This window comes from Notamacropus eugenii, chromosome 3 (genome assembly GCF_028372415.1).
Source record: "Notamacropus eugenii isolate mMacEug1 chromosome 3, mMacEug1.pri_v2, whole genome shotgun sequence".
Classification (NCBI taxonomy): domain Eukaryota; kingdom Metazoa; phylum Chordata; class Mammalia; order Diprotodontia; family Macropodidae; genus Notamacropus; species Notamacropus eugenii.
This window is the reverse complement of record NC_092874.1, coordinates 459,263,449-459,288,690: the sequence shown is the minus strand read 5'-3', so window position 1 is coordinate 459,288,690 and position 25,242 is coordinate 459,263,449. Positions and strand designations below refer to the sequence as shown.

Genomic DNA, 25,242 nt, shown 5'->3' with positions numbered 1-25,242 from the left:
TACGTGTCAAATCTCTGATTTTTTTGCAGCCAAAATAGTTCTTATGGACAAATCTTCCCACCCACAGCTGCTAATTGCAAGGGAACAATTATCCATTTGTATCTACACTCGATTTTGGCATTCCTTTTCTTTTTAATAACAAAACAATAATAATATAATATTTATCTCATACTTCAAGGTCTATGAAATAATTGACAAATAATATTTTATTTATTTTCACCCCAACCCTATGAGATAGGTGCTATTATTATCCCATTTTACAGATGAGGAAACAGGCCAAAAGTAGTTAAAAGATTTACCCAGTCACATAACTGGTAAATGTCTGAATCAAGATTTGAACTCAAGTCTTTTTGGTTCTGGATCTATAATTCTCAATGTACCTTCTGCCTGCAGACTATTCTGATAGCCTTCTAAATTTCTCCCCATCTCAGCTCTCTTCCCATTTCAGTCCATCCTCCACTCAACTTCCAAGGGGCTTTTTCTAAAGTGTAAGTCTGACCATATTACCTCCGTAACTCAATTCCAGTTGTGACTTCCTGATCTACCTCCTGGACCAGACATAAAATGCTGTTTGGTATTCACAGCCCTTCACAGTCTGGCTCCTTCCTACCTTTCCAGTTTTCTTACACTTTCCTCCCCTCCTTGCAGTCTACAATCTGGCCACACCAGCCTGCTTACGCCACAAGAATCCATTTCTCTGCTCCAGGCGAAACCTGGCTGTCCCTCATGCCTAGAATGTTCTTCCTCCTCAGTTCTGCCCCCTGGCTTCCTTCAAGGCTCATTTCAGATCTCATCTTCTGCAGGACATTTTTGTGTCACCCCTCCCCTGTCCCCCACTCCTAGTGTCTTCCCCACGAGATAAGCTACATTAATGGTTTATGTCTTGTATGTGAATAGTTATTTGTATGTTCTCTCCCCCATTAGAATGTGAGCTCCCTGAAGGTAGGAACAGGGTTCTTGTCTTGGGTTGTATCTGCAGTGCTGACCTACTAATTTGATTTACTGCAACACATAGCCAGGTCTTTCATTTATTGCTTGTCCCAAAAGTCTTAGTGCAACTCTCAGTAAGTTATATTACCATTAACCTAAAACCCTCCCCTGTAATAAAGAAGTATGGTTAACTAAGAGAAATTATCTCATTAGCCACAGCTGACAACATGACAGCAAAAGTCTCATTCTGTACCTGTAGTATCCCACCTTTCTCTCTCCCTCCCCCCTCCCCCCAAGGAAAGTCTTGGTTCAGTAAATCCTTTGAAGTTATGATTGGTCACTGCATCAAGCAGAGTTTGGGACTCTTTCCTCCATGTCTTTGATTTGCCTGGGTATAACTTCAGGTAGAAAGATCTCTTGCTTCCCCAAGTGAAGTCTGGTGATGATGTCTCCTTTAAATCAGCCAGCCCTGTTCCAGTAGAACTTGTTGGCTGTCCTAGAAAGGCCATGCAGTCTTCTTTAGTAACCCTTTAGGGAGGTTTTACAACAGTGAGTCACCATTACCTGCAAAGCCAGACATGTCTTTTTGCTTCTTGTGCCAAACTGGTAAGGTCCCAGTTGGCAAAAACAAGAATTAGAGGGGTTAAAAAAAAGTCTAATTTAAAAGATCTAATTAAACATGAAAGCTTCCAAGGAAGAAAATGTCCTTGTTTTAACAGTTCCAACTGATGGCTGATCCAACAACCCCCACATACATCAGGGAGTTTGCTTGTAATGGTTTATACAAAGCACCAATTTGCCCCAGATCAGAAAAGAGGCCTGAGGAAGACTGGCCAAAATCTTGCTCCTCTGGGGTGGATGGGCAGACCAGATGACTTTGGGAAGAGGATTGAAATACCTGGATTCTTCTGGGCTCATGGTTCATGCCTCTGTATGACGCAGTGGAAATACCAGCTCTTCTTGAGCTTTCCTAAGATGATAATGATCCCAACTGCATATTCTAGTTCCAGCCGGGAGTTACATTTTAAGACAATCCCTCCACTAACTCACCTTCTCCCTCCACCCCCAAATGGTCCAAGCCAAGAAACCTGATTCTTATTTTCATAATGCTGCAGGCATGCATAGCTAATAGTAGCTCCTTTTCAATTTAGCCAAGAGCCCACCATTTTAGCTGCAAAAGTTTAGTGTTGCCCCAGTCCTTTCTCAATGAACCTGTTTCCCAAAAAAGACAAAATAAATATATGTTAAAACTTAGGAATGAATGAATGCAGGGAAAAAGCAGCATTAATCATCTTAATGCCTAAAAAAGCTTTGTATCTGCATAAGGTCAACAATAATAAAGAATGATGACTTTTCTTTAGCGCTTTAAAGTTTGGGAAGCACCGTTTGAGTCTCATACTAATCCTTTATGAGGGGGGCACTACATCTGGGACCATCACCATCTTATTGGGAGTTGAGACTCCTGGAGGTTGGGGGACTGGCCTCTGAGTCACATAGCTACTAAATGTCAGATTTAGGATTTGAACCCAGGATTCTGATAGAATATAAACCCCTTGAGGGGAATTTTTATTTGTCTTTATTTTGTCTCCCTCCTCCCCACCCCAACCAAAAACAGAAACAAAAACAGACAAATAAGCAAATAAATCTTGACTCTATTTTGAATTGTACCATGCATGTGTTCCTGTATTCTCCACCTCCTTCCTCAAGAGCATAAGCTCCCTGAGAGCAGGAACTTAGGCTTTCATCTTTATGTCTCTAATGCCAATTACAGTACTTGGTGAATAAATAAATGAATGAACAAACGAAAAAGCATTCATTAAACATTGACTACTTGCCAAATACTGTGCTAAGTGTTGGAGATACAATTACAAAAGCAGACACTGTTTCCTGAGAGAGTTTCCATTCTAACAGAGAGACAACAAAGTGAGGGCAATGAGGTTGTCAGAGAGGGATATTTTAGTTTGGTAAATTACAGGAATGGTGATTGAAGCCTTATGGGAGTAGACGGACATACTTTTTTGAGGAGCAAAAGCCGAGTTGATCTGATCATAGTTCTTTCTAAAAGGGGCTTAATAAATATATGTTCATTCCTAGGCCCCTAATAAATGCTTACTGCTTGATTCTTGACTCCAAATCACTCTCTTTACCAAACATCCATTTAGCTCCTGAGTCTGGAGTGGAATGGCTTATGAATCATAACAGTGTCTCCTCTAGTACTTACACTTTCAGGCATAATTATGTTTCAAGACCAATTTTCTTGATGTTAATGGAATATAACCCAATGTGACTCTCTTGACTAAGATGATACAAAGAGAATGTCCCTGCATTCTGGAGGCGGGGGTGAGTGGAGAAGAGGAGGAGAGGGAGACGATAAAAGTAATGACTTTATAGTTAGAGTGAAAAAATGTTGAGCTCAACTAAGTCCCACCAGTGAACACCTGTGAAACATTCCCCTAGATCCAGAGGAAAAGGAGACATTTTGGCTCTAGGGGAGGAAGACGTCATTTTTTGAAAGAACATTTTTTAGTCTGATGGAGGACTTTTCTTAGATTAAGTTGCTGTCCACTGGACCAGAACTGCTTTTAAATTGGTGTTCTGCCCTGTTAGGACTTAATAAATGAATAATCATCTCAGGAGTGATAAGGAGTGGACCCCATTCACTGGGGCAGCGTCTTCGCATTCCAATGCCTCTATCTCAAGCAAAGATATTTTTAATGAACAAAGGAAGGAACTTTTAAAGTGATACTTACCATTGAGTCCTCTTATGGCCTCTTATTCTGAGCAGGAAGGAATTTCACATTCCATTCTAACTCTGCTGTTGAATTTTTCAAATGCTAGAGTGCTTCAGTGCAGGCTGCTTCCCTCTTCAACAGAGATGTAGACAGTCTCTTCACCATTTCCTTTTGCCTGAGGAGGGAAAGAGTGTACATCTAAGGAGGGGGTATGAGTGACTTCACACAGCTGAATTTTCTTTAGGAAGGATTGCTTCATTGTTATCCTTCATTCTCAAAGAGGACCAAAATGACATCACTATGCTAGAGTCAAGTTACAGTGTGTCCAACTGGTTGATCAGACCAATATGAGCTCAGAATGCCCTACCATAGGTGAGGCACAAATAGTCCATGTGAACATTTGGGGTGGATTTTCTAAATCTGAGTGTCTCATTTTTCTTTTGGACTACTTCAGTTCTGCTTTGCTTATAGAGCACAGCACCTGCCCTGATGAGGGCACATCATTCTGGGCCATCCTGTGTCAGTGTCTCCCATGTCACATAACCAAGTCCAGGGTTCTTAAGAGAGACCTTGAGAGTATACTTTAGAAAGGGAATTTTCATTGGATGTATGAGATATTACCTGAGGCACGGGATACCTAGTGCAGTACTTTATGGATGGTAGACACCAAATTCACAGAAATGAACCACTCTTTTCTCTCTGTCATCTGAATGTGAACAATGTTCCTTCTTTGACCCCTCTCTTTTCTTCCAATATGACTTCTTAAAAGTTAACTTTTTCCTAGTCTCTAACTTTATTCTTCAACCTTAGGACTTTCTGAACTTCATGAAGCTACTTGGAAAGCCCTCCTGTACCTTCCTTCCTATTTGCCTCACTGTCACACCCTCCAGACCCTTGTGCATGTCTTCGAAAACTTTTAGCCTAGGGAGTTTCTTATGCATTCATATCCATCTCTATAGAAAATCCCGCCTTCTCCTCAAGATTGTTTCTCTTTGTATGTTCAGGATTTTGTTTTAGAGCTCACGCCACTTCCTAGGCTGGTTTCCCCTATAGAATTTGAGTGCATAATAGCCTACCTATCCTTTCTCTGAACTCTTTGAAATCTGCTCTCCATAAATCTCAAAGAAGTGGCAGATTATGCTTGGTTTTCGTTTCCTGCTGTATCAGAGTCAAAGATGGAGAGCTCATTTTTCTAGAGGTTTTTTTTTTTTTACCCTTTCTTCACTTCCTTCTCATATTTCATATGTTAACAAGACTCATAGAATCATGGGATATTCAAGTTGGGAAGGTCCGCAGAGATCATTTCATCAAAACTCCTTATTTATAAATAAGGAAACTGAGAGGTGACATGCCTTGCCCGTGGTAACACACAGCTAAGAAATGGTACATCTGGAACTTAAAACCAAATTTTCTTACTTCTAAGTTCAATAATCTTTCCATTTCATTACACCTCTTTTTAATTTTGTTTTTCAGTTTGTTTAACAAAGAGATTTCTGAGACAGGAAAAGGGAATATTAAATTGGCTCATTTCATAGTGACTAGTGCCAGGGATTTCTTCAGATAATGCCATACTGGGCATTTGGTTCCAGGTAATCATTTTTCCAATACATGGGGATTGATTTCCATCTGTCCCTCAATCTTCATTATGCAGTGCCAAGGCTAAGTGTCCCAGGATGAAAAGTCATGTAAGAAATGTAGCCTGAGGCTCCCAGGTTAGTAGAAAGGCATGTTCAGTTCATGTGAGTTGTTATTAAATGTCTTGGAGTGAAATTGTGCCTCCTTAGTCATTAATCTGGAAAGACAAGGGCAAGAGAAGCAATGTGATTGAATATCGTTAATAGTCCACATTTCCATAATGCTTTCCAGTCTGAAACACTTCCATATATGTAATCTTCTTTGATGTTCACAAATGCTTTTTTGTGTAGGCAGGAAAAATGTATTTGCTCCATTTTATAGATGAGGAAACAAAGACTCAAGAGGATGGGCAGTTCTGCCTAGGATCACAGCATTAGAAAATAGTGAACATGTTGAAACCCAGGTCTTCTAACTCTTTCTAGGGTTTCTTGACCTTTTCCTGGACCTTCTCGTCAGTCTGGTGATATCTGTGGATCCCTTCTTGGAATTTTTTTTTAAATGCATGAAATACATAGAATTGCAAAAGAAGCCTATTATGTTGAAATATAGTTATCAAAATCAGAATTTAAAAAATCCAAGGATCCCAGTTTAGGAGATGAGTAATAAAAATCGAACTCTCTCTCTCTCTCTCTCTCTCTCTCTCTCTCTCTCTCTCTCTTTCTCTCTCTCTCTGTCTCTCTCACTCTCTCCATATATACATTCACACACACACACACATATATGTATTTGTGGTATACACACACACACACACACATACACACACACACATACATATACCACAAAAAACAACCAAAATACTGAAATCTTCTAAAGCCATGGGGGTTGGAGTTTAACTAGTAGGAACTTGAACCAGGCCTCTCAGGAATCCCTTGAATTTTGAAGGAGATAATTTGAATAATGATAAAAGTACTATGTTACATGATGTCATAAGCTAGTCCTGATGGAAGCACGTTTAGTGTTTAGTTGCAAATTCAAATGAAATGAGATACTCATAGACCCTTTAATAGTTCATAAAAGAAAGCCATTGCAGAGAAAGGATAGTCAGCAAGAACACAGCATTGATTCACTTGGTTATAACTTCCCTGTCTCTGTGTGGGTCAGGTTGGTCTACTGGTCAGAAACCTGAGAGAGAAGCCCAACTGCTGACTCCTCCTGGTCTACTTTTACATTTAAGTCATCAAGAAGCTAAAACAAATTCTCAAGCCTAGTCTTCTGAGACAATTAAATCCTGAGGATGGTTTCAGTACCTTTTAAGGAAAAATTAGCTTAGCCTCCATGGTAGATATTGTTCCCACCACCCTTGGGAAGACATTCAGTATTTCCAGTCCCCAATTTTCCCATCTGTAAAATGAATCTACAGTTAGATTAAATAAGCTCTAAGAGACCACTTTCAGCTTTAATATTTTGAGATCTGTTCACAATTTTGCCCTCTGAGGTAGTACAGAATTAAAAAGTCTAGAGAAATGGAAGGGATCACAGAGATTATTTAGTCCAATTATCTAATATTCTTTGTCTTGACCTTCCCTTGCCCTCATCTTGTCCTACCTTATATCACACTAACTTGTACAATGTCTGATCCCTGCATTCCACTGTAAGTTTCTTGAGGCCTGTTCCCCATTTTTGCTTTTGTCTTCCCAACCACAGTACCTCACATATTGCAATTTGTTAACAAATTAGCATTGAAATGGAATTGAATGAATCCTGTTCAGTCTTTTTTTTTTTTAAATACTACCCCTACCTCCATACCAGACATATCATTTTCTGTTAGGAGCGTCATGTTTTAAGGGAAATGTGAATCAGTGTCCACATGAGAATAATTAATTTACTAAAGGGCCTGAAAATCATGATATAGGAAGAATACCTGAAGGAATTGGAAATGTTTAGCCTGGAAGAGAGACAACTTAAGAGACTGTGATGGTTACTTGCCATTTAGGAAGGTCTGCCATGTAAGAAGAAGCCTACGTCCATTTTGAGTATTTGAAGAAAGCAGTGCTTGGTTCAACAGATCAAATGCACTACAAGGCAGATTTCAAAGCAAAATAAAGAACTCTCTAACAAAGACTATAAAAACCTTGAAGCCAATATAACCCAACACTCAATGGTAGTTAGATGACCTGGGTTCAAATCCACATATGATCAGTCTGACCTTGGATGAGTCATTTAACTTTCTGAGACAGGCAGCATGAAAGAGTGCTGGTCTTGGAATGGGAAGCCTCAGATTGAAATTCCACCTCAGGGACTTGCTAGCTATGTGACTCTCAGTAAGTTACTTCCATTCTCTGGGCCTCAGTTTCCTCATCAGTAAAATGAGGGAGTTAGATTTGATGGCCTCTAAAGTATCTTCCAGCTCTGAGTCTATAATCTATGTTATAAAATAGAGGAGAGAAAGTTTGAAATAAATGATTTCTGAGGTGCTTTCTAGTCCTAAATCTGTGATCCTCTGACAATTTTTGTCCCCAGTGCTTGGAAAAGATTAAAGGCCCAAGAAATTTTTTTAAAAATGGAATTGAGTCAGAGCTGTCTGAAAATGGGCTGGGGCGAGTTGTCTGTCACTGGGAGCATTCAAGGAGAGGCTGAATGATCATCTGTCAGTAATACTGCAGAGAATATTCTTACACTGGGTAGGAAATTCAACTCCTGGCTCCCTTCCTACTCTCAGACCCTCTGCTCTCTCATGGCTTTTGTAGAAAACACAGCAGCCATCTTCTGGAATTGCAGAGAATGTCAGTGGGGTTAGGGAACATCAGAAAGACAGACAGAAGACTTACCTTGGAGACTAGCCTCTTCCCTGCTCCAGCCAGTAGCCATTAATTTGTAGTATAAGCTTTTGATTTGGGTCATGGAGCTAGTGCCAAAAGAACTATTTTTTAAACTGGTAGTAATGTCTGTTCCTACCCCCCCCCAAAAAAAACCCCCACATATCTCTTTTGCAATATTGGAGCTCTGACCCAAATCTTGACTTCAGCCCCAGCCATCAGTGAAATGCTTGTCACAGCTGTTTGCTTCTCTGAATATTTTTGGGGCAGCCCCTATATCTGTCCTGTTCCTGGAAGGAGCCAGAAATAGAATCTAACCAGATCTGGGTACAGGAGGTATGGGGGGGCGGGTATGGTAGGCCTGTAGAGCAAAGGGAAATGCACAAAGGTGATCTCAATCAACCATGACTGGCATAGCTGAGTACAGGTGCCACCAGGTAACTCCGCCCAGTCTTCTCCACCAAGTTGGCAGGAGAGTCTGGGCTGCATGAGTGGAGGATTTTGGCATCATGCTGAACTTGTGTGGTCCTGCAGAGACACACTTTCAGGGCGGTGCCCATCCTTCTGCAGCTGCTGCTAAGCACCGGCTCTGTCCATGCTCACTGCCTTGTTATTGCTTTGGACTAGTTTAACTTTGAAAGCAAATTCCCTCCAAGGGCTGTTTTTGACATGTCTCAGGTGGCTGTGCCAGCAGCTCTTAAAGAGCTTGGAGTTTTCCTGCAGGCACAAAAGAAAGAACCTGGTGAGGTTAGCTGTTTGAGCATTGAAAGACTAAGGTGGAGATGTGAGCCCAGGCAGCAGTAGAGGAAGATCTGAAAACAAAATGAATTCTTAAGTCTAGTGCTAGAAGGGACCTTTCTCATTTTACAGATCAGGAAACTGAGGCCCAGAGAGGTGCAATGACTCACCCAAGGGGCCACAAATTTTGAGTAGCAAGGTTGAGAAGGAAATCTTGGTCCTCATAGCCCAATCCAGCGTTCTTTCCACTAAACCATGTTACTTCACACTGCTTTCCTTCTCCACTGAATTGCTGCTACAACCACATCCCTGGTGTGGAAATAAACTTGGGTTTTTGAGGGTATATCCACCTCTTGTTGTTAATCAGTTGTGTCCAATTCTTCATGACACCATTTGGGGTTTTCTTGGCAAAGATATTGTGGTGGTTTGCCATTTCCTTCTCCAGCTCATTTTATAGATGAGGAAACTAAGGTAAACAGGGTGAAGGTGAAGTGACTTGATGGCTAGCAAGTGTCTAAGGTCAGATTTGAACTCAGGAAGATGACTCTTTCCCGACTCTATGTCTGGTACTTTATCCACTGCGCCATCTAGCTGCCTTATATCCACCTCTGACAGGTGCAAATAAAACTTTGAGTATTTGAGGCCTAATTACAGACAATGTTTTCTATCTCAAGGACAAGCTAACCCGCCTTGGAGTGGCTCATTGCCACTATGTAATGATTTTCTTTTTGGAGGGGGAGGAGCAAACAATGAGCCTCTCCAAGGTGGTTTCACACTTCTTAAATCCTATCGATCAAAGGCTAGAAGGGTTGGAATCTGTTGACAATTTGGAGGTAGAAGGAGCTCCTGTAGTTTGGATTGGAGAAGGGAAGGTTAAGAGGCAGAATTCAGACTACTAAGTGTTCTCCTTATGAAGGACAGTTAACCAACTGTTCTTCATTTCCTCCTGGGACTAATTAAGAGTTAATCAGCTTCAGTTGCACTAGGAATGATTTATGATGAGCATTGCCTTGATAGGCAAGGTTGCTAAACAATCCTGGAACTACCAATGGGGATCATGGAAATCCATTCCCTGGAGAGCTTTAACAGTGAAATCGACAGCCATCTGTTTGTAGACCTGACTGGAGAGAGGAGGATTGAGAAGGCTGATTGAGAATCTCCGATTCTTCCATTCCAGGAGGAAAGGTTAGCCATTATAAGGTTATTTGACCACAGCCTCTTTTCCAGGCCTATCACTAGTGCAGATGATCTCACCTTTGATACATTCTCAGTGGTCTGAGGCTAGTTCTTTTCCATATCCACAGAGATGACAAGAAGGAAGAGGATAAGGAACATCCTATTGCATTTGGGCGGTAAGATCATGGATGATCTCTGGTTTCAGCAATAATCACAATAGCTAACATTCATATACCATTTTAAGATTTGTAAGGAATTTCACCTGGGTTATTCCATTTGTGGAATAACTTTGGGAGGTAGGTGTTATAAGTATCCTAATTATAAAGATAATGAAACTGAGGCCAAGAGAAGTTAAATGACTTGCCTAAGGGCTACACAGTCTTTAAGTGTCTGAGGTAGGATTTGAATTCAACTATTTCTGACGCCCAAATCCAGTACTCTATCCACTATACCACCTAGTTACCCTTAGTGACCATATGACTGGGGCTAATGAAGGAAGTGCAGGTGAGGAAACCAAGGCAACTAGAAGAAATCACAGGACTTCAAACTTGGAAACGATTTCAGAGATCATCTGGCTCAATCCTTATCTGAAAAGGGATCCCCTTGACAGCGTGGAGAAGGGAATAACCATTTATATAGCATCTACTATGTGCAGATACCAAGCAATTTCACAAACATCTCATTTCACAAATATCCTCACAACAAGCCAATAAAGCAAGTGCTGTTATTCTCCCCATTTTTACAGTTAAGGAAACTGAGGTTGAGTGACTTGCCCAGGGTCACATAGCTAGTGTCTGAAGTTGAATTTAAACACAGGTCTTCCTGACTCCAGGCCCAGTGCCCTGTGCCACTAGCTACCTTGGCCTTGCTCAGCCTCTGCTTGAATAACCTTTAAGAGAGAAGCCACCATCATCTTAGACAGGCCTGCCTCCCAATTTTTGAGACAGCTCAAATTCATGGGCTCATAGATCTAAAGCAGAAAGGGAGCTTTGATGTCATCTCCTCTAATCCCCTTTATTTCACAGTAGAGGAAACTGAGGCCCTGAAAGGCTAAGGGAACAGCTGAAGGTCATGCCGGTAACATTAGAGGCAAGGTTTGGTCTCCAGTATTCTGACTACATCAAGCCTAAATCTGCCTCTGTGGCTTTCTGCTAATGCTCCTCATTCTGTCCCTTTGGGTCAAAGGAAAGAAATCTAGCTCCTCTTCTAGGAAGCAGTCCTTTTAATATCAGAAGATAGCTTCAGATTCCTTCCTGCTATCCCTAAATCTATGTTGCTAAAACCCTGTGTTCCCTTTGTCTGTTGTCTTTAGTCCCCCTCTCATGCCTTTTTCCTCTGATCAGAGCTCAAAGGGACTGATCTTGCATGTTAGTCTAACCTTGCATTTTACAGATGAAGGAACTGAGGCCCAGAGAGGTAAAGTCACTTGTCTAAGGTCACACAGGAATCTAAGTCAAAATTTGACCCCAGGTCCTCTCATTCCAGATCTACTTATTCTACTGCAATATCTTGCCTGACTGATCTTAGCCAATTTAAACTAGTGCCTGCTACGTTGAGCACTGTGCTAAGTCCTGGAGATAAAAAGACAAAAGTAACATAAGGCCAGCCCTCAAGGAGTTTCCGTTCTGCTTGGATGGGACATACAGTGTTTGTCCTTAAGGAACTAGGATGATACTGTGCCTATAAGAACAAATGTAGATGATGAATGCTTTAGGTAGGTGGGAAAAAAAGGGCTCTGTGAGGTCTTTGGAGAAGGCCATTTGGGGAGTATCAAGAAGGAAGGGAGGAGGAAGTCTGAATGAAGAAGGTGGTGCAGTTAGACCTTCTGCATCCTGACTTTCCCCATTGTGGTTTTGATATATTGTGGGTTGGCATAAGAAATTCTATGGGAATTCGGGGGAGTTTTGCAGAGGCCCACAGATGAGATGTGAAGGCCAGCAAATAACACAGGAAAAGCTTAGGAATTCAGAAATGCATAAAATATGTGTATAGCATATCAATGTATTTTATCTTTTAATACCACAATAATATTGACTTCTCCTATGGCAAAAAGGAGAACTAACATTTTTAGGTGAATTTTCCAGATCTCAGGAGGTGCCAAGCCTATAACCCCTGTGACATGGACAGCATAAATGTATTTGACTTGGGTTTTTATAATGGGGAGGAATTCAATAGCTAGAATGGGGAGAGAGTGCATTTCAAGAATAGGGAGCAACATGAGCAAAGGCATGGAGGAAGGAAAGCACATTCTATGGTTTATAGAGTCATAATTTCTAGTGGGAAAGGACCTTAGAAGTCATCTGGTCCAACTCTCTTACTTTGCATTGGAGGAAATGAAGGCTCAGAAAGAAAGCAAAATGCTAAGAGCTCTGGGGTCAGGGAATATGAGTTCTACTCCTGTCTCCAATGCTTACCACATGCGTGACCTTGGGTAAGTCACGTCTTCATTTGTAAAATAAGGAGGCTGGACTGTATGATCTTTGTGGTCCTGTCCAGCTCTAGGCCCATGATCCTAAGATCCCATTAACCCTCTCTTGGTCTCCTCCACCAAGGTCTCAGTTTCTTCATCTTTACAGCAAGAGGATTGGAATAGCTGGCCACTAAGGTCCCTTCTAGATAAAAGGTTAAGTGATTTGCCTAAAGTCATAGATGTAAATTGCAGAAACAGGATTCAAACCCAAGTCCTTGGATTCCAAATCTAGCACTCTTTGTACTTCATTTTTCTTCTGTCTCTATGGGCCAGGTTGTCTAGAGAGTAGAACAAGAACATATATGAGGGAAAAGCTGCAGAGAGAGAGAGACAGACAGACAGACAGAGAGAGAAACAGAGACAGATGAGAGAGACAGACAGAGAGATACAGAGGGACAGAGATAGAGAGAAAAGACAGAGACAGAGACAGAGAGAAGACAGAGAGAGAAACAGAGACAGAGAGATGAAAGAGACAGACAGAGATACAGAGGGACAGAGACAGAGAGAAAAGACAGAGACAGAGACACAGAGAGAAGACAGAGAGAGAAACAGAGACAGAGAGATGAGAGAGACAGACAGATACAGAGGGACAGACACAGAGAGAGAAGACAGGGACAGAGACAGAGAGAAAAGACAGAGACAGAGACACAGAGAGAAGACAGAGAGACAGAGAAGACAGAGAGGGAGAGAGAAACAGAGAAGACAGAGAGGGAGAGAGAAACAGAGAAGACAGAGAGGGAGAGAGAAACAGAGAAGACACACAGAGAGAGACACAGAGAATGACACAGAGAGAGACAGAGAGACAGAGAAGACACAGTGAGAAGACAGAAAGAACAGAGAACACAGAGAGAGGGAGGGAGGGAGGGAGAGAGAGAGAGAGAGAGAGAGAGAGAGAGAGAGAGAGAGAGAGAGAGAGAGAAGGCCGCTCCAGCTCATTCCTTCTTTCATTTTTTCCCCACAGTAATTAATGCCATTGTTTCTCTCCCAGTCTTCCACCAGTCTCCTCCCGTGGCATCAGTCAAACATTCTCGCTGGCTGGCTTCTCCATCACTCGTTTGATCCTTGCTGCTTGCTTCTTGCCAAGGAAGGAAGGGACCCTACCCACCGCCACACCCCTTTCAAAGGAGCTGGCTCCGAGGTTTCCAGCATCGGCTCCTCTTTAAAGAGTCTTTCTTGCAGACCACATGCCATCTTGAATACTTGCTTTGAAGTATCTTAGCTTCCCATTGTCTCTTAGCAACATCTCCTCCTGCTTCTTCATTTCAGGGACCCCAAGAGCACCAGTTGCTTTGATTTTTCCCACTCTTCATTTTCACAGATCTGTTTTTCTGGCCTGGGGAGGGGGAGCAGGCAGGATCTGAGGGGGTAAGATGGAACCATCCAACTCTAAGCCTCCTGTATATAGGAGGAGTCAAGCGTGGGTAGCCTGTGCACGTGTTTATGTTAACAGTGCTGAGCAAGAGAACAGGCTGTTCTGGGGTCTGCTTTCCAAATGTCACATAAATCAGTTGGGAAACATGTTACCATTTTGAAGAAAGACCAGAAGAGAGCTGCACGTTCCGGGGGCATGCATTTCTAAACCTCTTATTCTGGCAATTCAGGCATCTCCTGTGATTCATTGGGAAGGAGAAGAAGAAAGGACTCCTCAGAACCATAGAATGTTAGAGCTAGAAGGAGCCAGAGGATCATCCATTCCCATCCTCTCCTTAGTAAGGTGAGGAGGCCATAGCCTGGAGAGAGAAAAAAAATGGGCTTGTTCAAGGTCCCTCATGTAGTTATCACATGAGACAATGAATGTATATCAGTCAGGTATTTTAAATTGCCTATGAAACAGACTCTGTTAAACACTAGGGATACAATGACAAAAAATGAAACCATTCCAGCCCTCAAGGAGTTTACATTGTATTGGGGAGTCAACATGGGTATATTTGTAAGTATAGTACACATAAACTACATCTTTATCCAAATTCTCACTCGCACCAAAGAATTAGATTCTCAGAGCATAGACACTATATCCATCCAGAACTCTAGGAGTAGCCATGAGGTATTAGGGATTATTTTTCTAACAGGATAGCACACAAATCCTTATTGGTGAGCATCTCTCCTTTTATCATCTGCAAGATTTAAGGAGCTTGTATAAAAGAGTATTTACTAAGGTTACACAGTAAAACAGTCTGTATAAAACATCTCAAAAGTCTATAGACTAACACATACAGAATCCAGGGGAAAGTGGGTTCCAGCTTACAAAGTATATGTGCTAAATAGGTAACGGATAGCTCCTTTGAGTCTTTCACTGGAGTTCTTGAGATGTCATTAGGTATGGGAAAGCTTTTTGGCTAGACTCTTTACACCTTTGCATTTGCTTCCTCATTGAATTCAGTCTACTTTGGCTTGACGTAGACATTGATATCACACATCCCAGGGACACTGCTGGTATACCAAGGAAAAAGCCCAAATCCTGCAGAACCTCCGTTGTTCACAAGGTATCTTTGGGTATGAGGAAGGAGAGGGATGGGAAAGAGACTCTGAGGCCCAGATCTTCTCCCCTTTCCCCCAATCTATTCCTTCTCAGGGGCTTAGTTGGAATATTCTCCCCTCTCAACTAGAATGTCTTGGGTTCTGAACTTGCTCCCTGATTTTATATAGTGCCCACAGGGAATTACCAAGCTCTGCTCCCAGTTAGAACTGACTTCCTGTGCAACTAGTTGAAATGGCTTATATAAATTCAAAGACATGTCCAGACACTGTTGACACCTAGTTCTGATTCAATCAAGATGTATTCTCACGTGACAAAGGGCATTACTTTCAAGTGGGATCCCCAGCCTCAAATAAGTTTCTACTATGTGTGTGTGTGTGTGTGTGTGTGTGTGTGTGTGTGTAGCATAATTGGGGATGGGAATGTATCAAGTAAGTGTTGGGGGATAAAGAAAGATTTCATATAGATGGTGCTTCTTGAGGTGAACTCTGAAGGAAATGGGATTCTAAGAAGTGGATTTCAGGTATTGCATGCTAGGCATGAGGAACAGCTTTTCCAAAGCCATAGAGGCATGGGATGTATTAGAAGAACAATAAGAAGGCTTGTTTGCCTGGACTGCGAAATTTGCAAAAAGTTCTATTCAACTAGCATTTGTTAAGCACTAGGAACTGTGCTACTGGGAATTTTAAAGACAAAACAAAAACCAAATCAAAAAAATTCAAATGACTTCCTCCTCAAGGAGATTACATTCTACTGAAGGCAAACAGCTGAACTTAAATAAGCAGATGCTTAATGGATGGAGAATTATTCTTGGAGTCAGGTAGGCCTGGGTTCAAGACTGGCCTGTGCCACCAACTGAACGTTTGACTCTTGGCAACTCATTTGACTGTTCTGCCTCTCCCTCAGCATCCTCTAAGTTGCCAAACAGTTGCTAATCTGCACTGGTAGAGGGGGGTTTCCTCACCAAGAATTCCCAGGGATCAATGCAATCACAAATCCAGAAAAACAGTGCCAACCACAAAAGTTCAGGAGAGAGAGGATTAGGTAAAATCAATGAAAATACTCCATAAATTAACTGCTATCCAATGGTATGGGATGTGTTATGGAAAGGCAAAGTACTTCACTGGTATCCTCACAGTGTCAGGAGGAAACAAAGGAGGTCTCCAGCCTGAGGGATGGACCCCCAATTTATAGGAAGTCATAATAAACTGTCCCACAGGATGGGCAGGCATGATTGGGTTACAATTTTCATTACTGAAACAAATTCCCAATTTTATCAGATGACAGATCCAGGTGAATATTATTTTGAATATTTTAAGTGTCCACCTATCATTATTATTACTATAGTGGTGGTAGTGGTAGTGTTAGTAGTAGTAGCAGTAGTGGTGGTGGTGATGGTGGTGGTGGTAGTGGTAGTAGTAAGTGAAAAGTGTGTCTAGGAGAATCATCATAGAATAGTGGAGGGAGTGTTATGAATTTGGAGTAAGAAAGTGCTAGGTTCTAATCCTGTCTCAGGATTAGCCATGCAACCCTGTGTGTATCACACTATCTCTTTGTGTTTCAGTGTTCTCGTCTGTAAAACGGTCAGGTAGCACTTGATGGTCTCTATGATTCTGTGAATACAGGTCTCTTTACTTCCAGCCCCATGTTCTTTTGACTCTGCCAGATTTTGATCTTCTGTATTAATACTCAAAGTCTCTGTTATCTCTTTTTTTCACCAGTGGCTTCTCTTAAGCAAACTATTTGGGAGAAGACTGCCAAAACTAGGTGGACATCTGCTTTGGCTCACAAAGAGAATAAATCCAGTGATCTTGCCGACTCTTGTATACATTATGAGGATGGAATCAGTGTCCATCTACACACTTGCCTGTAATGTGTCCTCACTGGCCCTTGAATCTGAAGATTGGGGATTATAAATTCCTTGAGGGCTGGGATTGTTGCCCTCTTCTGAACACCCACCCCAAATTATACCTTGCACCTGTAAGACCTCAGTTAAACTTCATTATTCACTGTTATTCGAAGAGGATGGCTTGGGAAATGAATGTATACCTTGGCAAAAAAAAAAAAAAAGCATCTCATGAGCCTGCCAAGCCATACAGAGAATTGTAAAAGACAAACATGGTCTCTTTCATCTACTTTTTGGCCACGTGGTTGGTTGGAAGCTTTTCTATGAGAGGCTGAGAAGACCATGGAAAAAGGGGAAATCCAAGTCAAGGACAGTTTTGTTCCTTATTTACAGTGCTTATGAAATGAAGGGAAGGGCAGGCTGGAATGAGGGGTTGTGTTGTGTTTTTGGTGGGTAGGAGTTGTAGATTTCTAGGAATATTAAAGATAATCAATCTCTGTCCACCCAGATAGAGAAAAATTAGGAGTTTTGTTGTATACGGGGTGTTTGTTGGATGACTGGGGGTGGGTGGGATGAGTTGTATTCATCTATGCATAGAACCTGACAGAAAGCTTTTCTTTGCCAGCCCCCAGCCTCACATATTGGGGAGGAGGGGCAGCACAAGGGAGAGAGAGAGAGAGAGGGAGAGAGAGAGAGAGAGGGAGAGAGAGAGAGAGAGGGAGAGAGAGGGAGAGGGAGGGAGAATAAGTAAAGGGGTAAAAGAGTTGCTTTCTAACAGCTGTGGCATTTCTGGGATCCCAAGCCACGCACCAGGCCCTCCCTCACCACTCTGAGTTTTTACATGGTTTTGACCTCCTTTTTACTGTTAAGGCAAACAGATGTGGGGAAGATGCTCTCAAAGAACTACCCCACTTGCCAATGTCAGAGAACATGAGCCATTCTGGAAACTGCTTGACCTAAATTCCATGGAAATGGTGATGTTTCACCCCTCTGAAAGAGGCAGACCAAGCTACTGGCTCCCAGGGGCCTCCCATCCCGCTCTTCTTGAGGGGTGAGAATCCCTCTTGTCTTTGGTACCAGTGGTTGTTCAGACCTTGCCATGCTGCCCCAAGTGCTTTACTGAATGGACGCCCGCAAAGTAGGGAAGGAGTGCAGTGATAGTTTGGGCTTGTTTCATAGAAAGCTGAGCCTCCAAGAAGCGAAGTGAGTTGCTTGCAACCACACCCCACGTTTGTGTCTGAGCTAGGACTGAACTGAATTCCAAGGCCAATATTATTTCCTCCATGCTATACCATCTTTTTTTTTTATTTAAAAAAAGTTTTTAAATTTTTTTCATGTAATAAATATTTTAAATTAATCTGTCCCTCCTCCAATGAAACAAATAAAATAAAAAAACCCAAGTCCCTCTATATGTATCTACGTAGTCTGGCAAAACAAATTCCCAAATTATCTATATCCAAAAATATCTGCCTCTTTCTGCATGTTACATTGATTGCTCTCTGGCAGAAGGTGTGTCTATGCCTGATTTTTCCCCCTCGCAACAACCCTGGGAGGTAGATACTATTATTATCCCCATTTTATAGTTGGGGAAACTGAGGCACAGAGGTTGAATGACTTATCCAGGGTCACACAGCTAGAAAGTATCTGAGGCTGGAATTTAATTCAGGTCTCTCTGTCCTCAGCTCTCGCACTTTACTCACAGTGCACCCTACCTCAGTTCACTTTTCAGCTCTACTAGTGGTATGTCTGTGGACCCTGTCTTCCCTCCAACATTAGCTATTTCCATATGCCCAATATTTGGCAACCTTTCCTTTCAGGAAGTTCTTTCTTAGGTCTGACTTTACTGTCTCATGCTTGATTTTAAGACCATCTCCTTTTTTCTCTTAATAGTGGAGATTGGAAACAGCTGGTCTAAGAGTCCTTCACACGTCTTGCTCATTTGTTAAAAACAATAACATTTATTAAGTGCCTACTATTTTTAAGGCACTCTAGGCAGAAGGGGTTCCAAGTATGGGACTGGTCCATCTTCCGTCATATTTACCATCATTCCCTGCCATTATCACGAGACTCACAGTAAGCTTTTATAAAATGGCATTAGTTAAGGCCACAATAAATCTAGCCTATAGGTCTGTTAGGTAATTTTTAGTTCACATTTATCCCAGATTTTCTTATCATTATCAAGATAAAAATAAGACTAAATCATGGTAATCAAAGGAGGTGTCAGAGACACTTTGTACAGGCCCTTGTGTCCCAGACCTATTAAAGGGAGTATATTCTTTTGCTGCAGAAAAACGTGGATTTTTTCACCCTCTAATTGTCTGTCGTTATTTTGAGCTAATGGAGATAAATATTACTGCCTAGCTTTGTTCTTTGCCGATATAGAGTCTAGTGCCAGGTATATCTGAAGAATCCTATGTTTAAAAGGAAAAAACACTATTAAACCCAAAATAACTCTGAGAAGGCCTTATCCGGATTTGAGCACAACTCCTCCTAGGGAGGAATTGAAGCTGGAAAAAATCAAATGCTATTCCTCTTTTTCCATTGTAATTTTTCTTTATGTTGCAAACCGGTGAAGATCCCTGGGCGTATAAATAGATGGGGTGATTTTGCCAGAAACATGATAACGATAGTTACTCCCTGGTTGTCTCCGTACTAAGAGTAAGAGCAGGAGGGTCTGCACACTCCAAGGAATGTCCTTGAGGTAAATCTGGGATTATGGGATCCTAGATTTGGAACTGGAAAGGACCATAGAGGGCATCTGGCCTAAACTCCCTCGTTTTACAGATAAAGAAGCTGAGGCCAAGAGAGGTCAAAGGACAGTCCCCAAATCATAAATGGAATGAGTGGAAGAGCCAGGATTCCTTGGATTCCAAATCTCTGTTTCAAGGATGAGGGCCTTCCCACGTGTAACCTCAACCCAGGCCGATCTTCCAAATCTCTGCTATATTATAGCCCTGGCTTAAGTATGGGAACCCACCCCACCCCATGAAATGTAGAAAGTCTAGGTTTGTTGACCAACTCAATCATGCAAGCAAAGGTGTAAATGCAGATTTAGTGGCATAGCATAGGGGTTGTTCAGCCTGCAAAGTTCTGTAGCCTGTGAATTGTTTCCATGCTGGTACTTTGTACTGGGTATCCTCCCTCCTCTTCTTCCCTTGTCGAATCCCAATCCACATTTTAAAATCCAGTTCAAATTCTGCTCCTCCATAAAGTCACTTTTGATTTCAGTGGGCAATGACTTCCCCCCTTGAGCCCCACGTAGTGCTTTGAGTTTCAAGTCAATGCATCTATTATGTAATTTTGTCTAATCATAATTATTCATGTTGATGGATGATTGGTGATGTTCTAAGTTGGGGAGCTCAAAGAAGGCAGGCTTTATCTCATTTAATTTTGAATCTGCCTCAATGTCTAGCATAGTGATCTAGGTGCTTTCTAAATGATTCTTAAATTAATAATATAATAAATGAATGGATGAAAGCCTTTCCCAACTCTTAATTCTAGTGCCTTCCCTCTATTAATTATTTCCTGTTTATCTTGTGTGTAGCTCGTTTGTGTATTTGTTTGTTGTTTCCCCCATTAGATTGTAAGCTGGCTTCTTTGTATCCTCAGAGCTTAGCACGGTGCCTGGCACATAGCGGTTGTTTGGTAAATCTTTATTGATTGCTTAAATGAATGAATGTTCTTTAAAGTTCTTCTCAACCAGGGCTTAACAATTCCAGATTGTTAATTTTGAATGTGACTTGTGTAAGGTTTAATTTGTTCTTGCCTTGGATCAGAATGAAATCAGAGAGTGTGATGAGCTCCCACTTTCAGTGGCCTGGATCATACTACTCCCTCCCTGAATGGATGCTAACCAGAGTTGGGGAGACCTTCCGTTTTTGTATATAAATGGGAATGAGGGTCACTGCTCTCCTCCCTTTTCGTAGGACCACAGAGTTAGAGCTACAAGGCATCTTAGAAACCACTGGTCCAACCCACTTATTTTACAGATGAGGAAACTGAGGCACAGCAATTTAAGACTTGCCAGGGCTCCCACAGCTCATGAATACCAGAGGCAAGATTCCAGTTCAGATCCAAGTCTAGTACTCTATCCACTTCTCCTAGTTTCCCCCACAGAGCACAGTACAGTGAGTAGCTGAGGAGGCTTGTCAGGATTCCTCCACAGAGCTCCTTCTCTGAAGTTAAAAAGAAATACACTTAAAATTCTCTCCTCTTCCCTTCTAGATTCTTGTGATCCACTGGGCTGGAGCCAGGATGGATGGACTGTCCCATGGAGTACAGTTACCTATATTACCCATGTAAAGGACCAATCACAGTAAAAACAGGTTGGTTTGAGTTTATACCTTTTGCTTCCTCCCCCACTAGGTCAGACTTGTCTTCCATCTCTCTCTGATGCACCATTTTCTTTCCTTGAGTCCTACTTTTCCCTCTCCACATCTCCTCCCCGAACACAGGTGGCAGGTTCTGAAATGCTGTCCCTCCCCCTTTCTCAGAGCTCATTATCATTGGTTATAATGTAATTAGTTATAACCATGTATCATGTATCATGATACATGGTTAGTGTATATTATTGAAAATGTTCAAGGTGGTGATAATGATGGGTATTTTGGCATGAGGAATAAAGGGCTGAACATGATTCCACAAATATCAGAATACAAATCCTGCTTCTGACAACATGCTAGTTCTGTGACCGTGGACAAATTGCTTAATCTCATAAAGCCCCAAATTTCTAAAATCATACATCACAGACAGGGTAAAAATCTGCATTGATAGAGGAGGGAATTTCCAGTCGGGCAGTTTTCTACTCTAATGAAATCACAAGTCCAGATTGATTAAGCAATAATAATGACAACTTTTTACCTTGGTGCTTGGTAAATGTTCTCTGAATTGGGTAATATTATGTTTATATCACACATCAGTTGTAAAGTTCTTTTTAATTAATTAATTAATCAATTAATTTAATTAATTGATTAAATTTAATTAGTTTAATTAATTAATGAATTCATTGATTTATTTATTTGATGAGGAAATTTCTTTGTAAAAGCTTAATTAAATCCCATGAATACATTAATAGAACTTAATATCATCACATGCATTTATTAATGAGCCTTAAGAAAACCCTGTGAAGAAGGAAGTGGAAGTCTTATTGTCCCCATTTTATTGATTAGGAAAATGAAGGTTGGGGAGAGACGAAGAGTTGACTAACATTTGGGCCCAGAGCTGTGTGGATGGAGTTGTTTGGAAGAGTGAGCCTACCATGAGAGGATACCAGGGAATACCTTGTGTGAGACAAACTCAGTCACTCAGTCACTGAGCCTTTGTGGGTCTGAATCATGGTGCTTGATGGAATCCCAGAATTCCAGAGTTTATAAATAATAGACTTAGAGATGAGAGAGACCCTAAGGGTCACTTAATCTAAACCATTCATTTACAGATGAGGAAACAAAGGGCATATCAAGTTTAAGTGACTGACCCAAGAACACACAAGGTTAATAAGCGGCAATTGGAAGGGACCCAATGACTTCTCATTTAACCCATTGCTGAACAAGGATCCTACTCCAAAATAGATCCCACAAGAGTCCTGTAGTCTAGCTTTTGTTGAGAGTCTTTCAATGAGGAGGAATCCTCCACCTCCTGAGACAGCTCATTCTACATTTCAATAGTTCTAATTGTCAGAAAATTCTCTTTGCAGATTCAACCCATTGTTTTTCACTTCTGTCAACTAGGGCCAAACAAAGCAAATCAAAGCCCCTTTCCAATGTGAAAACCCTTCAGGTGCTTGAACCAATGGCCATGTCCCTCCTGAGTCTTCTCCAGCCTGAATAACTCTAGCTCTTTCAACCAACATTCATTTGGGAGTCGCTTGTGGTATGAAACCAGCTAGGTTTCTTCATATTGCCCTCCATGGACATCCTCCTGTTTTTAACATTTAAAGATCTTCACAAACTGGTGCATTTCTGCCTTTCCAATATTATGCTCATCTCCTCTCCACATTCTACTCAGTAGTTCAGCCATCCTGGCCAACTTTCTGTTCATCATATATTGATGTCCCATTTTCCATCTCTGTGCTTTTGAACAGCCTGTCTTCATTTCCCCCTCAACTTTACCCCTTTGGATTTTTCTGTCATGACTTCATCAATCTTATTCTACAAAGTCAAATTGGCTTTGGCATCCACATCTCATCAGAACCCTCTATTCCTGGGACCATTCTGATTGAGGATGGAGGGATGAACTCCTCCTAAATCTCCATTTAAGGAGGGTACCAGGCCAACCATCATCATTTCCTATCCAGTTGAATGCCTTTAGATTTCCTCTCCCTGCCTCAGCTCTGTTGTGTGTCTTATATTGTAAACTCCTTGAGGGCAAGCTGCCTTTTTCATATTTCTATTTCCTGCCCTTAGTAAAGTGCCCGGCAGGCACATAGTAGGTATTTAATAAATGTTTTTTGACTGACTGTACCCAGTATCTGGAATGTTTGCCTTCCTTTTTTCTGTCTTTAGAATCCCTGACTTCCTTCAAGATTTAGCTCAAACGCTGCCATTGGCAAAAGGCCTTTGCCAATCGACCCTATGGGCCTTGTCCTCTGAGGTTGCTTTCCATGTACTCTGAATGAATCTAGTATCAATGTATTTATATAAGTACTGTCTCCTCTGTTTGGAAAGTAAGCTACCTGAGGGTAGGGATTTAAAGGATTTTTTTTCTTTGTATCTCATATGCCCAGCACAGAGCTGGCACATAATAAAGTTAGTAAACACTTGTTGATTGGTTGGTTGATTGTCTCTTGGCATTCATTCACTTCCTTTGGACTGTTTGCCTCTGTTGCCCTCTTAGGTTGGACCTCAACATGACCTCACCGTATCATTATTCATTTAATCAATTGGCTCGGCCTGGACTTTTCCCTTTTCCTTTTCCCTTTTCCGCTAGGTGTGTTCTCTCCCACTGGACCTATCAGATGCCCTTAATCACCCATGTTGGTGCCTACTGCCAACACATAGCTGATAAGTAGTAAAAATGAGATAGAAATCCAATTCTCTTCACCCCAGGTAAAGTTCTCTTTCTACTACATTGGACCACTGACATTGAGGAAGGTCACCACCCAGGCCTTCCCCACTGAGCAGAATCTCCTGCTTTCAAATGACCGCCCCTCCCACCCCCCTCTCTAATCCCAGTGAAAATGCCATTTTATCAACTAACTAGTAAAATAACTTGATAAATTACTAACACTGTGTGATTATCAAATATATTTACATTTTAAAAGAAACTTATAACAGCTGACACGTTAACTAACAGCACTAGCGTGCTAATGGTGGGATTTCAGGCACTGTCGCAGGCCATTGGAGGTGGGAGGGAGAGAGAAAACGGTCTTGTTTCTGTTTTTGACTTGACTTGGGAAATTTTCTTCCCAGTACTCTTAGGTACATATTATACAGGTACCTTGGCATCAGGCTAAACTGAGTGATGAGCGGGCCTGAAGAACACAAAGCCTCATGGGAAACAAGGTAGAAAGGCAGCCAAGGTTTAATGTCTCTTTTTCCAAGCCATCAGGTTAAAGGTCATGATGACAAACTCCTTTCTCAGCCCTCTGTCCTAGATGAAATGCAGACGCACAGAAGTTTAATGTGGTCAGCATAAAGGAGAACTTCCAGGGAGTGATAAGCATCTGGACTGGCCCTGTGGCCCTGCTCTGGGTTTCTTGTTATCAAGACTAAGTCTCCTTTTTATTTTCTTCTGGGGCAGGAGGAGCTTTCTGGCTTGGTTTCAGGTTACAAGCAGAAATGTCAGCCAAATGCTCAGGGGGGGTCAGTGTTTGAATAAACCTGAACCAATCAAGACTGTGGGTAAAAATTCTGTGAAGCACAGGAGTCTCGAGTCATTTTATGATTTGTTTCATTTTTATGTGCTCTGGGGTACAATCCATACTCCAAAGAGAAATGAAAGCCTTGGTCCTATAACAAGGTGTGACCATTGCTTTCCCTCCCTTCCTAATTCCCTAAAGTGTCCAAGGGATTATAGTTACTCCCCTCACATAGCGTGGGGTGGGTGGAGGAATATAGACTGGGTGATAGGGAAGATCCCTGGTAGTGGAAAGTCTGCCAAAGTCACAGGGCCTGAGTTCAAATCTAAGTTTTGCCGTTGACTTGGGAAAATGTGACCTTGAGAAAGATGGAAACATGAGAAAATAAAAACCTCTCTGTACTTCAGTTTCCTTTTCTATAAAATGGGGGCAGGAATTTGAAGTAAATGATATCTGGGTTCCAACGCTAGATCTGTGGTTCTAGGTCAGGGTCATTGGATTTTATCGTACTTTTTTTCTCAGCTCTTAGTGACTTTGAGGACATCACAGAATGAGTTGCTGGAAGAACCAGGGCTTAGGACTGTGGTCTTCTTCCCATGCTCGGTAGTCACCCAGATCTGAGCTCAATAGAGAGACCCAAAAAGGAGGTAAATATTTGAATATAATCTATGGAGAGACCAAAAAAGGA

At 41.7% G+C, this 25,242-nt stretch overlaps 2 long non-coding RNA genes across 23 annotated transcripts in view; one reads left to right on the top strand and one right to left on the bottom strand.

Annotated features, from left to right (window-relative positions):
- LOC140497613 (uncharacterized) overlaps positions 1 to 25,242 on the top strand; it is a 414,232-nt gene that overhangs the window by 301,448 nt on the left and 87,542 nt on the right. For all 21 annotated transcript variants that reach the window (XR_011964788.1, XR_011964787.1, XR_011964786.1 and 18 more), the window contains one exon: positions 20,984 to 21,084. This is a non-coding gene — a long non-coding RNA (uncharacterized lncRNA). The remainder of the gene's footprint in view (positions 1 to 20,983; positions 21,085 to 25,242) is intronic.
- LOC140497615 (uncharacterized) lies at positions 113 to 8,188 on the bottom strand. Of its 2 annotated transcripts, XR_011964790.1 has the most exons (3): positions 8,066 to 8,188; positions 3,681 to 3,837; positions 113 to 2,142 (listed from the first exon to the last, which is right to left on the bottom strand). It is a non-coding gene; the product is annotated as an uncharacterized lncRNA (long non-coding RNA). The 2 variants fall into 2 exon arrangements; XR_011964789.1 differs by having other exon boundaries at positions 113 to 3,837.